Genomic DNA, 14,226 nt, shown 5'->3' with positions numbered 1-14,226 from the left:
TCCTTCAACCCAATCTTTACCTTCTAAACCTGAAACCACTTAACAAACATATCAAGGAATCGAATGGAATTAAAGTGAATTAAATTTAGCTATTTTAAGGCCTAAAAAGTATGTTTTCACATTTAAACACAAATCAAGGGAGAATTGCAAAACCATGCTATTTCATTGAATAAATGTGAGAAAAGTTGATAAAATCTCCCAAATTAAGCACAAGATAAACCACAAAATCGGGGTTTATCATGCTCTATCCTTCTTTTAGTGATGGGCTTGTCCCCTTCAATAGGGATGTCTCATTCTATGAATATTCTATCTGAATTGCATAAGTGACATATGAGGTAAGGGAAGCAGAGGCAAGTGCCTTTCCTTTCCTCTTCCTTGAGGTTTCACCAGTCTTTGGTGCCATACTTAGGAGTGGTAGAAGTCAAAAAGTAAAGCTTTTGCAATACCAAACTTAAGAGTTTTACTCGTCCTGAACCAAATATGAACAATTGAGAGTGAGAGAGTAGAAGGAGAAGAAGAAAGAGGGAGAGATAAAGGGTGAGGTAGGTGAGGTAAGTGGAGTTTCTGTAGGACCCACTGGTCCTGGGAGGCTAGGGAATTTGAATTCCCTGCACCTTTCTGGGCGTTGAATGCCCAGCTCTTGCTCTTGGCTGGCATTCAATGGCAGCTATGCACCTCTCTTTGGGAGTTGAACGCCCAGGGTCTGCCCAGGCTAGCGTTCAACGCTAGCAAGGTCTCTGCTCTAGGGTGTTTTATTTCCAGCTCTGACTGTTTCTGTTTCTGTTCTAACTACTGCACATGATCATAAACATTAAAAAGCAAGGGAAAACTCTAAAAATAAACTAAAATAAACTCAAATAAAAATAAACAAAAGAAATAAGAACAGAAATACTCTACTCATGGTTGGGTTGCCTCCCAGCAAGCGCTTCTTTAATGTCATTAGCTTGACGGACAACTCCTTTCAAGGAGGAAGATAGTCATAGAGGAATAAATTCTTACTCTTTACTGGGAGCGAGTGTCCTTCCTGTACTCTAATGGAATAGCGTAATACTCTCAAAAGACAGGATCTTGTTCACTGCCTGAGGCAGGGTTGGGCTTGCAGCAATATGCTGGTGTCTCGTTTTGCCATTTTCCTCTTCCATGGTGAATACTATGATGAGATAAGTGAATACTACCATCTTCCATGGTGAAAAGTCTTCAGTAGGGATATTTTTGTTTTTCCAGCCCCTAGGCATCTTCCTTTTGGGGCCTTCCTCCTTTGTAGATAGTGTACATCCAACAGCAAACTTACGTTTGGTGTTAGGAGGGATTGAATTGGTTTCATCCAAGGGAGAAGGCTTAAATGCTAAATCTTTTATGCAAGTGCCCCCTTGTCAGGGGGTAATAGAGGGTTAAGAGTTATTCGTTTGTTTGATTCGCATAAAAGGAAAATAAAGAAAACGTTACTAGGTTGATGTGTTTGCAATGATAAGAAGATAGTTAAGGCTTGGAGATGCTTTGTTCTTCTGGATTAATTCCAGCCTTACTGTATTCTTCAACTGTGAGTGATTTCTTCTATGGCAGGCTATATGTGATCAATGCTGGTTGAGAGGTTGCCAATGCTCCTCCAGATACGAACCCCAGGGTGAGTGCGGATCCAGTCTGATTGAGGGTGAAGCTCCTGCAGTTCATTCTTCTTAGTGATCCTACTCAAAACACCACAGACAAGGTCAAATCTTCCGGATAAGAGAATGTTGTGCCTTTGGTTCTAGCCTTTACCATAAAGACTCTAATGTCCCAATACCTCGGCTGAACTGGTGTCTCGAGAAGTCACCAACGAAGTCGTGGATTAGTGACGGAAGGCGGAAGTCAGCCAATTAAGAATTCAATATAAAAATAGCGTTGTGAGTACAGTTCCTAACCATCTAAAATCCGCTCATCAATTTAAAAAGGTTGTCACAATTTTAGAATAAAAATACTGGGAGTATGAATCCCAGGTCGTCTCCCAACGAGTTGACAAAAAGGGTGTTATCTTATTAATTAGGAGTTTTCCGAGAAATTTGAGAGTTGAATAACAGAAAATAAATAATTGTAAATTAAAAGGGAATTATAACTTTAGAATAAAAAGCCTTGACTGGAGGAATGATTAATTAGAAGTTCCATTCTTGTTGGACTTCTCTCAAGTGTAGTATAAAGAGATTGTTATTTTCACTTAGTTAACCCTTACTAAATAAAGGAAAGTCAAGTGATTAAGCTAACACTTATTCGCAAATCCTAGTCCTCTCCCTTGGGAAGGTCTAGCGTTAGTAAATAGAGAATTAGCCAACAACTTCCAATTTAAGTAATCACTTGAGCATTCCAACTCAAGTGTCTCCTTTTAATAAACCCCCATGTCAAGTTGGGAATCTACTTCATTGACATGAAAATTAATTGCATAGAATTAAATAGGGAATAAAAGGAAGACATGATAGACAATAACTACAATTTAATTGAAAGTGGAAGTAATCCTTTGCATTAATAAATTCTAAAAATAATCCAATTGTAACTCTAAACAAGAATTAAGAATATGGAAGAGTAAGGGAATAAGAAAACAAACTAGAACAATATCTTCAACGGAGGTAATGACTCTTCAATATCCAAAGCAAAAGCATAAAACTAAGAATATGTGAATGTGAAAGAAAACCTAGAGGAAGTCACGCCTTTCTCTCTAGATTCAGAGCTAAAAACTAAAACTACTCTAATGAGAATCTCTGTTGAGTTTTTGCTCCTTCCCTGGCTCTAGTTTGTGTTTCTGGGCCAGAAACTGGGTCAAAACTCGGCCCAAAATCACCCCCAGCATTTTCTGTTATTTCTGTAGATCGCGCATGTCACGCGTACGCGTCAGTCACGCGTACGCATCGCTGGTCATCTTCGCATGTCACGCGTACGCGTCAAGCACGCGCACGCGTCGTCTAGCAAAACTTCAATCCACGCGTGCGCGTCAGGTATGCGCACGCGTCACTGTAAAAATCTCCAAATCACGGGCACGCGTGAGCTATGCGTGCACGTCGATGCTCGTTGGTTGTCTCCTTTATTTCTTCTGCTCATTCCATTCCTGCAAGCTTCCTCTCCATCCTCTAAGCCATTCCTACCTTACAAAGCCTGAAACACTGAACACACAGATCATGGCATCGAATGGTATAAAGGGGAATTAAAATATACAAATTAAAGGCATAGGAAACAAGTTTTCAATTATAGAACAGAACTAGGAAGGAATTATAAAATCATGCAAATCATATGAATAAGTGGACAAAGACTTGATAAAAACCACTCAATTGAGCACAAGATAAATCATAAAATAGTGGTTTATCAACCTCCCCACACTTAAACATTAGCATGTCCTCATGCTTAGCTCAAGGAGATCAAAAGAATAGATAGGAAAAAGTAAGACTCATGAAATGCAACCTATGTATAAATGCAACTATATGCTTGGATGATTCTGTATACTTGGTTAAAAGTAAATCAGTTCTTCAAGACAGACATAAATCAGATATCACTAATTTAAATCATACAGTAAATACAAGTAGACTCGTAAGTAGACAGTTCATGAAAGCAGGGAACATAGAATTAAGCATTGAACCCTCACTGGTAGTGTATGTGCACTCTAATCACTCAAGTGTATAGGGTAATCACTCTAGTCTTCTCTAGTCATGCTTTCTAAACTTTGTTCTTCACCTAACCAATCAACAAATATTTAATGTACAAATGTAAACATCATGAGGTCTTTTCAAGATTGTAATGGGGCTAAGGTAAATGTGAGGGTATATATATGGCTAAGTGAGCTATAAATTGAATCTTTGACTAACCTAAGCTTTCACCCATACATACTCTATATAACTTCTAAAATTGTGCCTAGCTACCCAAAATTCCCACTTTTGCATTACATACTCATGCATCAACTTTTCTTTTAATTTTATCATATATGCATTGATTTTTCATTAGCTTTAACATTGGGGTAATTTTGTCCCCTTATTTATTTATTTATTGAATATTTTTGGGTTTTTTTAAATAAAAGTAAACATAATTTATCAATGCACATGGATTTAATATTTTTCTGGTTTCACATGAGTAGTTACCCGAATTTCCAATATTTTATTATTTAAACATTGTACACTTTCATTAACCCAAGTTTCCACAGTTTCCCCACACTTAGTTAACATACTATCTTAAGCTGACCAAAGATTCAATTGGGGTATTTAATTTGTTTTTCTGCTTAAGGCTAGTAATGTGGTAAAATATAGAACAAATAGAGATTAAGAGGCTCAAGGTAGCTAACAAAGGTAATTGAAAGGGGTAGGCTATTTGGGATAAGTGAGCTAATAAAATAATGGCCTCAATCATATGCAAGCATGTGAATACACTAAATATTGGACATATAGAGTGGAACAAAGTAAACATTACAATTATAGAGAAGAAAACACACAAGAATAAAATATCATGGTTAAATAGTGTAACCATACAATTAGGTTCAAAAATCTCACTGGGTTGTGTGTTTTTAGCTATAATTCATGTTCCAATTTACAGTCTTCAAACAAGTTTAACAAAAATTTTTTAATTTAAATTAGTGAAATATTATAAAATAAAGTCTTGAAAAGAAATTTATTACTTTAACCAAGCAAACATACATGCAAACAATTATGCAATCTATTCTATTTAACAAAAGAAAAACTAAAATATTGGTGTTAAGAAAAAGCAATTACCTTCGAAAGTCAGGTACTGACCGACCTCCCCACACTTAAAGCTTGGCACCGTCCCCGGTGACATCAGTTAGGAACAAAGGGGGCTGGTAACAGCATCTCCACCGTCGGGATTGTCTTGGCTCCCGGTGCTAGTAGGTGAGGTGGAGTCCGGAGTGTCTGGTTCTTCTTCAGGTGGGTGGTTGCCAACAATCAGCTCCTTGAAGTATATAAATTGGTGCTTGTTGCGGCGCTCCATTCACTTTTCCTGCCAGTTAAGCTGGTCTAACCTCTGAATTATCTGTAGGAGCAACTGATTTGTTGAAGGTGCTTGTGATACGGAAGGAGAAGAAATATCTCCGGCCGGGTCTGCGGTTCGGCTGATAGTGGCTGGTGGTGGTCTGATGTACTTCCCATTGGGGACAATCTGATCATCTCGCGGAAGTATGGTCTTGGTGTCCCCAGCTCTGTAGGAGACTCTGGCTGCCGAGACTAGATTTGAAACCAAGGCAGAAAAGGGTAGGTTGAGAGGCTGGTCTGTAAGGACACACCAGAGGAGAACAGCCATATCTGCAGTGAAGGAGGACTCGTGAGTGCTCAGAAAGACGTAATAGGACATAATCTGCGCCCACACTCGAGCCTCCAAGGTTAATGCTGAAGCCAATATTCCCTTAGGTCGGGATCGATGGTATCCACAGATCATCTGCTGCCAGGTTGTGCTATAACTCTGAGGACGGCATCCCAGTCAAATTGGTATATCTGGCGTTTGAAAGAGGCTTCTTGGTATGCGTCCAATCCTTCTGCAGTAGGGGGAGATCCAAGGCTTGCTGAATTGCCTCTTCGGAAATAGGGACTTGCTTCTGACGGACATAGACAGACTGTAGGGTTGGCATGTGGAAATTGGAGTAGAATTCAACTACCCATGAAAGGTTAACCTGCCGTGGCTGTCTCCGTAAGAATCCCCATTGTCTGCGCTCAATGCGGGGCTCAACAAATTCAACAATGTGGGTCGAGAGGATGACTATGTGCTCATTGTTATAGTTTCGCTCAGCCAGGATGGGGAACATTTGCTCACAGTAGCGGTTAGTGAATCGCGCAGTGTCCTTTGTTGAAAAGGCTTTCTCTTTTTCATCGACCTTGATGATCCTCTTGACTCGCTTTGTTGAGGGCTTTACTGATGTTGAAGATGGTTCCGCAGCTAGTACTCTTTTTGTTCCTCTCCTTGCCGGTGGTTTGGGAGCAGCTTTCTCTTTACCCTTCTTGGTGGCCATCCTGAAAAGGGAAAAGGAAAGTAACATGTAAAGTCAAGGGTTAAAGCAAGGAGGAGGACAGTACAAGTGATAAGCACTGCATGGTAAAGAAGGATGTCATTAACACATGGTTGTGACTACATGTGATAAGTTCATCAATGGAAGTATAGCAAGTGCATGTTATGGCAAGTAGATGCAAGATGTTTATTAGCATGTTGGCAAAGGAATGAGTAGCATAGATCAAGCATCAAAAGTTAAATTGTATTATCACTCGTAACAAACTAACCATCACGTTTGTATTGACAATTATTTTCAAATAATAAAATATTTAAGGGGTTTTGTGAAAAATAGGCATTATAGTAGAAGGATAGAATAATTATAAATGCACAATGCCATACGGGCGTTTTCACAAACACTTAGTATGCATGGTAAATATATTATTGAAAGTATTAAAGTTGAACATGAAAACAACCCAAAAATAATTATTGATAATTGTCAAACAACTCCTTAATAATCCACAAGCAATTATAGAAAAAAATAATCACCCAATTAGATTTCTAACACCAAGTAAAAAGATGTAAAAAGAAAAAGAAAGACAAAGAAAACATAGATTATGAAATTAAAACGAAAAAGAAGAAGGGAATGTAAATTAAAGTAATAATGAAAGAGTAAAAGGGGAAAGAAGAAAAGAACCTTGATGAAAGGGGATGAAGAAGGAGGGAGAAAGTAGTAGAAAGTAAGAAAGAATAAAGAAGAAAGAAGGAAGAAGAAAGAATTAAGATTGGGGAAGAAAAGATAAGAATTCTGGCGCAGATCTAGTTAAATTGTGCGTCGCATGCGATGCGTGCGCGTGGAGTACGCGGACGCGTGGATCGCGCTAATTTCAACAGACGCGTGCGCGTCAGGGACGCGTTCGCGTGACATGGGTTGTGCGTTTGGCACGGAGGCAGCCTTGCGCACGCACAGCTCTCTGTCCCATATGCACTATTGCCAAAAATTCAACCGACGCGGGCGTGTGAGGGACGCGCATGCGTGGATGGTCTGGAGGGGAAAATGACGCGTACGCGTCAGGGACGCGCACGTGTGACATTCCTTGTGCTCCTAGCACCATTTCAGCATCAAACCATCAGAACTCTCTGCCCAAACCTTGTTTATGCCGATTTGCAGGGTCACGCGTACGCATAAGCGACGCGTATGCGTGGGCGTATTTGTGCCTAAGGCACGCCTCCAGCCATGTTCCCGCGTAACTCTCTGTTTCATTCTTCTTTGTTTCGCATGCACACATGACGCGTATGCGTCAGCGACGCTCGCGCGTCGTGTGCTTTTTTTTATATGCAGAATGCAGATGCAAATGCAGACTATATGCATGAACACTAAGAAAAATAGAATAACATAAAACTAAGAGTAATAAAATAAAATAAAATAAAACCAAGACTGAAAAAGAACGATCATACCATGGTGGGTTGTCTCCCACCTAGCACTTTGCTTTAACGTCCTTAAGTTGGACGGTCTTCAGGCTCATTCTGCTTCTGTTGGTGGATCTTCCAATAGGAAGACCTCTAGCTCTTTGTGTTCCTTCATCTTCTCACCATGATAAAGCTTTAAGCGATGTCCATTGACCTTGATGCAATTGGAACTTGAAGGATGACGTAAGTGAAAGACTCCATATGGCTCTGCCTTCTCCACTCTGTAGGGACCTTCCCATCTGGATCTCAGCTTGCCTGGCATGAGTCTCAGCCTGGAGTTGTAAAGGAGAACCAGATCTCCCGGTCTGAACTCTCTTCTTTTGATATGCTTGTCATGCATGGCCTTCACTTTTTCTTTGTATAATCTGGAGTTATCATAAGCTTCAAGTCGAAGGGTCTCCAGTTCTGCCAGTTGCAGCTTCCTTTCAGCGCCAGCTTGCTCGAATCCCATGTTGCACTCTCGCACAGCCCAGAAAGCCTTGTGTTCCACCTCTACTGGAAGGTGGCAAGCCTTTCCGTACACTAAGCGGAAGGGACTCATCCCAATGGGTATCTTATACGCTGTCCGATACGCCCAGAGCGGATCAACAAGTCCGGTGCTCCAGTCCTTCCTATGAGGCTTTACTATCTTCTCCAGAATGCGCTTTATTTCTCTGTTAGATACCTCTGCTTGCCCATTGGTCTGGGGATGGTATGCTATTGCCACTTTGTGAACTATCCCATGTTTCTTCAATAATCCTGCTAACCTCCTATTACAGAAGTGAGTGTCTTGATCACTCACGATTGCTCGTGGTGATCAAAAGCGACAGATAATATGGTTTCTAACAAAGGAGATAACGGTGTTAGCATCATCAATACGGCTTTTCAGCTTTTCCCTTTGATGCTTAGTAAAATTAGGAGAAAAAGTATGGCTAACTAGATAATTAGCTACAGGTGCATACCAAGGAACTACTTCAGATACTGTGTGCAAGCTATCAAATGGAAAAGCATCATTGATAGGAGTGGAGTCAGTCTTAATGTGCTCAAGGCGACTCAAGTGGTCTGCCACTAAATTCTGGTTACCACTCCTATCCTTAATTTCTAAATCAAATTCTTGCAGCAACAGTATCCAACGTATCAACCTTGGTTTGGACTCTTTTTTAGCTAATAAATATTTTAGAGCAGCATGGTCCGAGTACACTACCACCATAGTACCAAGTAAATAGGCTCGAAATTTATCCAGAGCAAAAACAATAGCTAGAAGTTCTTTTTCAGTGGTCGTGTAATTAGACTGAGCAGCGTCTAAGGTCTTAGAAGCATAAGCAATTACGAAAGGATCCTTACCTTCGCGTTGAGCCAACGCCGCTCCTACTACATGGCTGGAGGCATCACACATAATCTCAAAAGGGTGGCTCCAGTCTGGTCCTCTCACAATTGGAGCTTGAGTCAGGGCAATTTTCAGCTTATCAAATGCTTGCATGCAATCCTCACTAAACTCGAACTCAACATCTTTCTGCAGCAGTCTGGATAAAGGCAATGCTACTGGTGCACGAAATTTTGATGTCCAGGCTCGAACAATCCCTAGTAATGGCTCCAAAGCTTGGTGCTCTGATCTTAATTCATAATTGTCACAACTTCGATACAACTAACCAGCAAGTGCACTGGGTCGTCCAAGTAATACCTTACGTGAGTAAGGGTCGAATCCCACGGAGATTGTTGGTATGAAGCAAGCTATGGTCACCTTGTAAATCTCAGTCAGGCGGATATAAAGTGATAATGTTGTTTTCGAATATTATATAATAAAATAGGGATAGAGATACTTATGTAAATTATTAGTAGGAATTTCAGATAAGCGAATGGAGATGCTTTTCGTTCCTCTGAACTTCTGCTTTCCTGCTATCTTCATCCAGTCAGTCTTACTCCTTTCCATGGCTGGCTTTATGCAAGGGCATCACCGTTGTCAGTGGCTACATCCCCTCCTCTCAGTGAATAATATGCTCACGCACCCTGTCACGGCACGGCTATTCATCTGTCGGTTCCCGATCATGCTGGAATAGGATTCACCCTCCTTTTGCGTCTGTCACTAACGCCCAGCACTCGCGAGTTTGAAGCTCGTCACAGTCATTCAATCATTGAATCCTACTCAGAATACCACAGACAAGGTTTAGACCTTCCGGATTCTCTTGAATGCCGCCATCATTCTAGCTTACGCCACGAAGATTCTGGTTAGGAGATCTAAGAGATACTCATTCTAGCTTAATTCATGTAGAACAGAAGTGTTTGTCAGGCACGCGTTCATAAGAGGGAAGGATGATGAGCGTCACACATAATCATCACCTTCATCACTTTCTTGGGTGCGAATGGATATCTTAGAAGCGAAATAAGAAGAATTGAATAGAAAACAGTAGTACTTGCATTAATCCTTGAGGAACAGCAGAGCTCTACACCTTAATCTATGGAGTGTAGAAACTCTACCGTTAAAAGTACATAAGTGAAGGTCCAGGCATGGCCGTGTGGCCAGCCCCTATGGTCTAAGAACAATGCGTTCAAAAATGGTCAAAAAGACTAGTAAAAGGTCCTATTTATAATAAACTAGTCACTAGGGTTTACATGAGTAAGTAATTGATGCATAAATCCACTTCCTGGGCCCACTTGGTGTGTGTTTGGGCTGAGCCTGAGTGTTGCACGTGCAAAGGCCATTTGTGGAGTTGAACGCCAGTTTCTGTGCCAGTTTGGGCGTTCAGCTCTGGTTTTGGATCCTTTTCTGGCGCTGGACGCCAGATTTGGGCAGAAGGCTGGCGTTGAACGCCAGTTTACGTCGTCTATTCTTGGCCAAAGTATGGACTATTATATATTGCGGGAAAGCCCTGGATGTCTACTTTCCAACGCAATTGGAAGCGCGCCATTTCGAGTTCTGTAGCTCCAGAAAATCCACTTTGAGTGCAGGGAGGTCAGAATCCAACAGCATCAGCAGTCCTTTTTCAACCTCTGAATCTGATTTTTGCTCAAGTCCCTTAATTTCAGCCAGAAAATACCTGAAATCACAGAAAAACACACAAACTCATAGTAAAGTCCAGAAATGTGAATTTAACATAAAAACTAATGAAAACATCCCTAAAAGTAACTAGATCCTACTAAAAACATACTAAAAACAATGTCAAAAAGCGTATAAATTATCCGCTCATCACAACACCAAACTTAAATTGTTGCTTGTCCCCAAGCAACTGAAAATCAAATAGGATAAAAAGAAGAGAATATACTACAAATTCCAAACTATCAATGAAACAGAGCTTCAATCATATGAGCGGGACTTATAGCTTTTTGCCTCTTGAATAGTTTTGGCATCTCACTTTATCCATTGAGGTTCAGAATGATTGGCATCTATAGGAACTTCAGATTTCGAATAGTGTTATTGACTCTCCTAGTTCAGTATGATGATTCTTGAACACAGCTTCTTTATGAGTCTTGGCCGTGGCCCTAAGCACTTTGTTTTCCAGTATTACCACCGGATACATCAATGCCACAGACACATAATTGGGTGAACCTTTTCAGATTGTGACTCAGCTTTGCTAGAGTCCCCAATTAGAGGTGTCCAGGGTTCTTAAGCACACTCTTTTTTTTTTTTTTTTTTTGCTTTGGACCTTGACTTTAACCGCTCAGTCTCAAGTTTTCACTTGACACCTACACGCCACAAGCACATGGTTAGGGACAGCTTGGTTTAGCCGCTTAGACCAGGATTTTATTCCTTTAGGCCCTCCTATCCACTGATGCTCAAAGCCTTGGGATCCTTTTTATTTGCCCTTGCCTTTTGGTTTTAAGGGTTATTGGCTTTTTCTGCTTGCTTTTTCTTTTTCTTTCTATTTTTTTCTATTCTTTTTTTTTCGCCCCTTTTTTTTTTTCTGCAAGCTTTGTTCTTTGCTGCTTTTTCTTGCTTCAAGACTCATTTTTATGATTTTTCAGATTATCGAATAACATGTCTCCTAGTCATCATTCTTTCAAGAGCCAACATATTTAACATTCTTAAACAACAACTTCAAAAGACATATGCACTGTTCAAGCATACATTCAGAAAACAAGAAGCATTGTCACCACATCAATATAATTAAGCTAAGTTCAAGGATAAATTCGAAACTCATGTACTTCTTGTTCTTTTGAATTAAAACATTTTTCTTTTAAGAGAGGTGATGGATTCATAGGACATTCATATCTTTAAGACATAGCTACTACTAACTACTAATGATCATGTAATGAAGGCACAAACATAGATAAGCACATAATATAGAAAACGAAAAACAGAGAAGGCAAGAACAAGGAATGAATCCACCTTAGTGATGGTGGCGTTTCCTTCTTGAGGAACCAATGATGTCCTTGAGCTCTTCTATGTCTCTTTCTTGTCTTTGTTGCTCCTCCCTCATTACTTTTTGATCTTCTCTTATTTCATGGAGCATGATGGAGTGCTCTTGATGTTCCACCCTTAGTTGTCCCATATTGGAACTCAATTCTCCTAGGGAGGTGTTGATTTGCTCCCAATAATTTTGTGGAGGAAAGTGCATTTGAGGCATCTCAGGGATCTCATGGAAGTGAGCTTCTTGCGCCTCTTGAGCTCCATGACTGGGCTCTCTTGCTTGCTCCATCTTTTTCTTAGTGATGGGCTTGTCCTCTTTGATGAGGATATCTTCCTCTATGTCAATCCCAGCCGAATTGCATAGGTGACAAATGAGGTGAGGAAAGGCTAACCTTGCCATAGTGGAGGACTTGTCAGCCACCTTGTAGAGTTCTTGAGGTATAATCTCATGAACTTCCACCTCTTCTCCAATCATGATGCTATGGATCATGATGGCCCGGTCTATAGTAACTTCAGACCGGTTGCTAGTGGGAATGATTGAGCATTGAATAAACTCCAACCATCCTCTAGCTATAGGCTTGAGGTCCAATCTTCTTAGTTGAACCGGCTTGCCTTTGGAGTCAACCTTCCATTGAACTCCTTCTACACATATGTCCATAAGGACTTGGTCCAACCTTTGATCAAAGTTGACTCTCCTTGTGTAGGGGCGTGCGTTCTCTTCCATGTATGGCAAGTTGAACGCCAACCTCACATTTTCCGGACTAAAATCTAAGTATTTCCCCCGAACCATTGTAACATAGTTCTTTGGATCCGGGTTCTTACTTTGATCATGGTTCTTGGTGATCCATGCATTAGCATAGAACTCTTGAACCATTAGGATGCCGACTTGTTGGATGGGATTTGTTAGAACTTCCCAACCTCTTCTTTGAATTTCATGTCGGATCTCCGGATACTCATTTCTTTTGAGTTTAAAAGGGACCTCAGGGATCACCTTCTTCTTGGCCACAACATCATAGAAGTGGTCTTGATGGGCTTTAGAGATGAATCTTTCCATCTCCCATGACTCAGATGTGGAAGCTTTTGTCTTCCCTTTCCCTCTTCTAGAGGATTCTCCGGTCTTAGATGCCATCAATGGTAATGGAAAAACAAAAAAGCTATGCTTTTACCACACCAAACTTAGAATATTGCTCGCCCTCGAGCAATAAACAAAAGAATAGAAGAAGAAGAAGAAGAAATATGGAGAGGGAGAGGGAATTGTGGTTTCGGCCAAGAGGAGTGTAGAGGGGTGTGTTGTGTGAATTTGAAGAAGAATGGAGGGCTTTATATAGGGAAGGGAAGGGGGGGAAGGTTTCGGCCATATGGGTAGGTTTGGGTGGGAAATTGGTTTTGAATTTTGAAGGTAGGTGGAGTTTATGAGGTAGGTTTATTGGGAAGAGTGGGTGGATGTGAGTGGTGAAGAGGTGATGGGGAAGAGAGTTTGAGGTGATTGGTGAAGGGTTTTTGGGTAAGAGTGTTTATGGGGTTGTGTGAAAGAGAGTGGTGAGAAGAAGTGAGTGGAGGTAGGTGGGGATCCTGTGGGGTCCACAGATCCTGAGGTGTTCAAGGAATTACATCCCTGCACCCATTAGGCATGTAAAAATGCCTTTGTACCCAACTCTGGGCGTTCAGCGCCAGGTTGGTGGCCATTTTGGGCGTTCAACGCCCATTTGTGTGCCATTTCTGGCGTTGAACGCCAGAACCATGCATGTTCTGGCGTTCAGCGCCCAGAAGCTGCCCATTTTGGGCGTTCAGCGCCAGAACCATGCTCTGTTCTGGCGCTGAACGCCAGACAGATGCTCCTCCAGGGTGTGATTTTTCTTCTGCTGTCTTTGATTCCGTTTTCAATTTTTATATTTATTTTGTGACTCCACATGATCATGAACCTAAGAAAACATGAAAAACAACAATAAAAATAAGAATTAGATAAACATTGGGTTGCCTCCCAACAATCGCTTCTTTAATGTCAATAGCTTGACAGTGGGCTCTCATGGAGCCTCACAGATGTGCAGTGCTTTGTTGAGACTCTCCAACACCAAACTTAGAGTTTGGATATGGGAGTTCAACACCAAACTTAGAGTTTGGTTGTGGCCTCCCAACACCAAACTTAGAGTTTGACTGTGGGGGCTCTGGTTGACTCTGCTTGGAGAGAAGCTTTTTCTGCTTCCTCTCCATGGTTGTAGAGGGAGATCCTTGAGTTTTGAATACAAGGGAGTTCTCATTCCATTGAAGGACTATTTCACCTCTGTCAACATCAATCACAGCTCTTGCTGTGGCCAGGAAAGGTCTTCCTAGGATGATGGATTCATCCTCTTCCTTTCCAGTATCCAGGACTATGAAATCAGCAGGAATGTAAAGGCCCTCAACCTTTACTAATACATCTTCTACTTGTCCATAAGCCTGTTTTCTTGAGCTGTCTGCCATCTCTAGTGAGATTTTAGCAGCTTGCACCCCAT

Source organism: Arachis hypogaea, chromosome 17 (genome assembly GCF_003086295.3).
Source record: "Arachis hypogaea cultivar Tifrunner chromosome 17, arahy.Tifrunner.gnm2.J5K5, whole genome shotgun sequence".
NCBI lineage: Eukaryota > Viridiplantae > Streptophyta > Magnoliopsida > Fabales > Fabaceae > Arachis > Arachis hypogaea.
The sequence above is the reverse complement of the archived record's forward strand: the minus strand, read 5'-3'. Positions refer to the sequence as shown.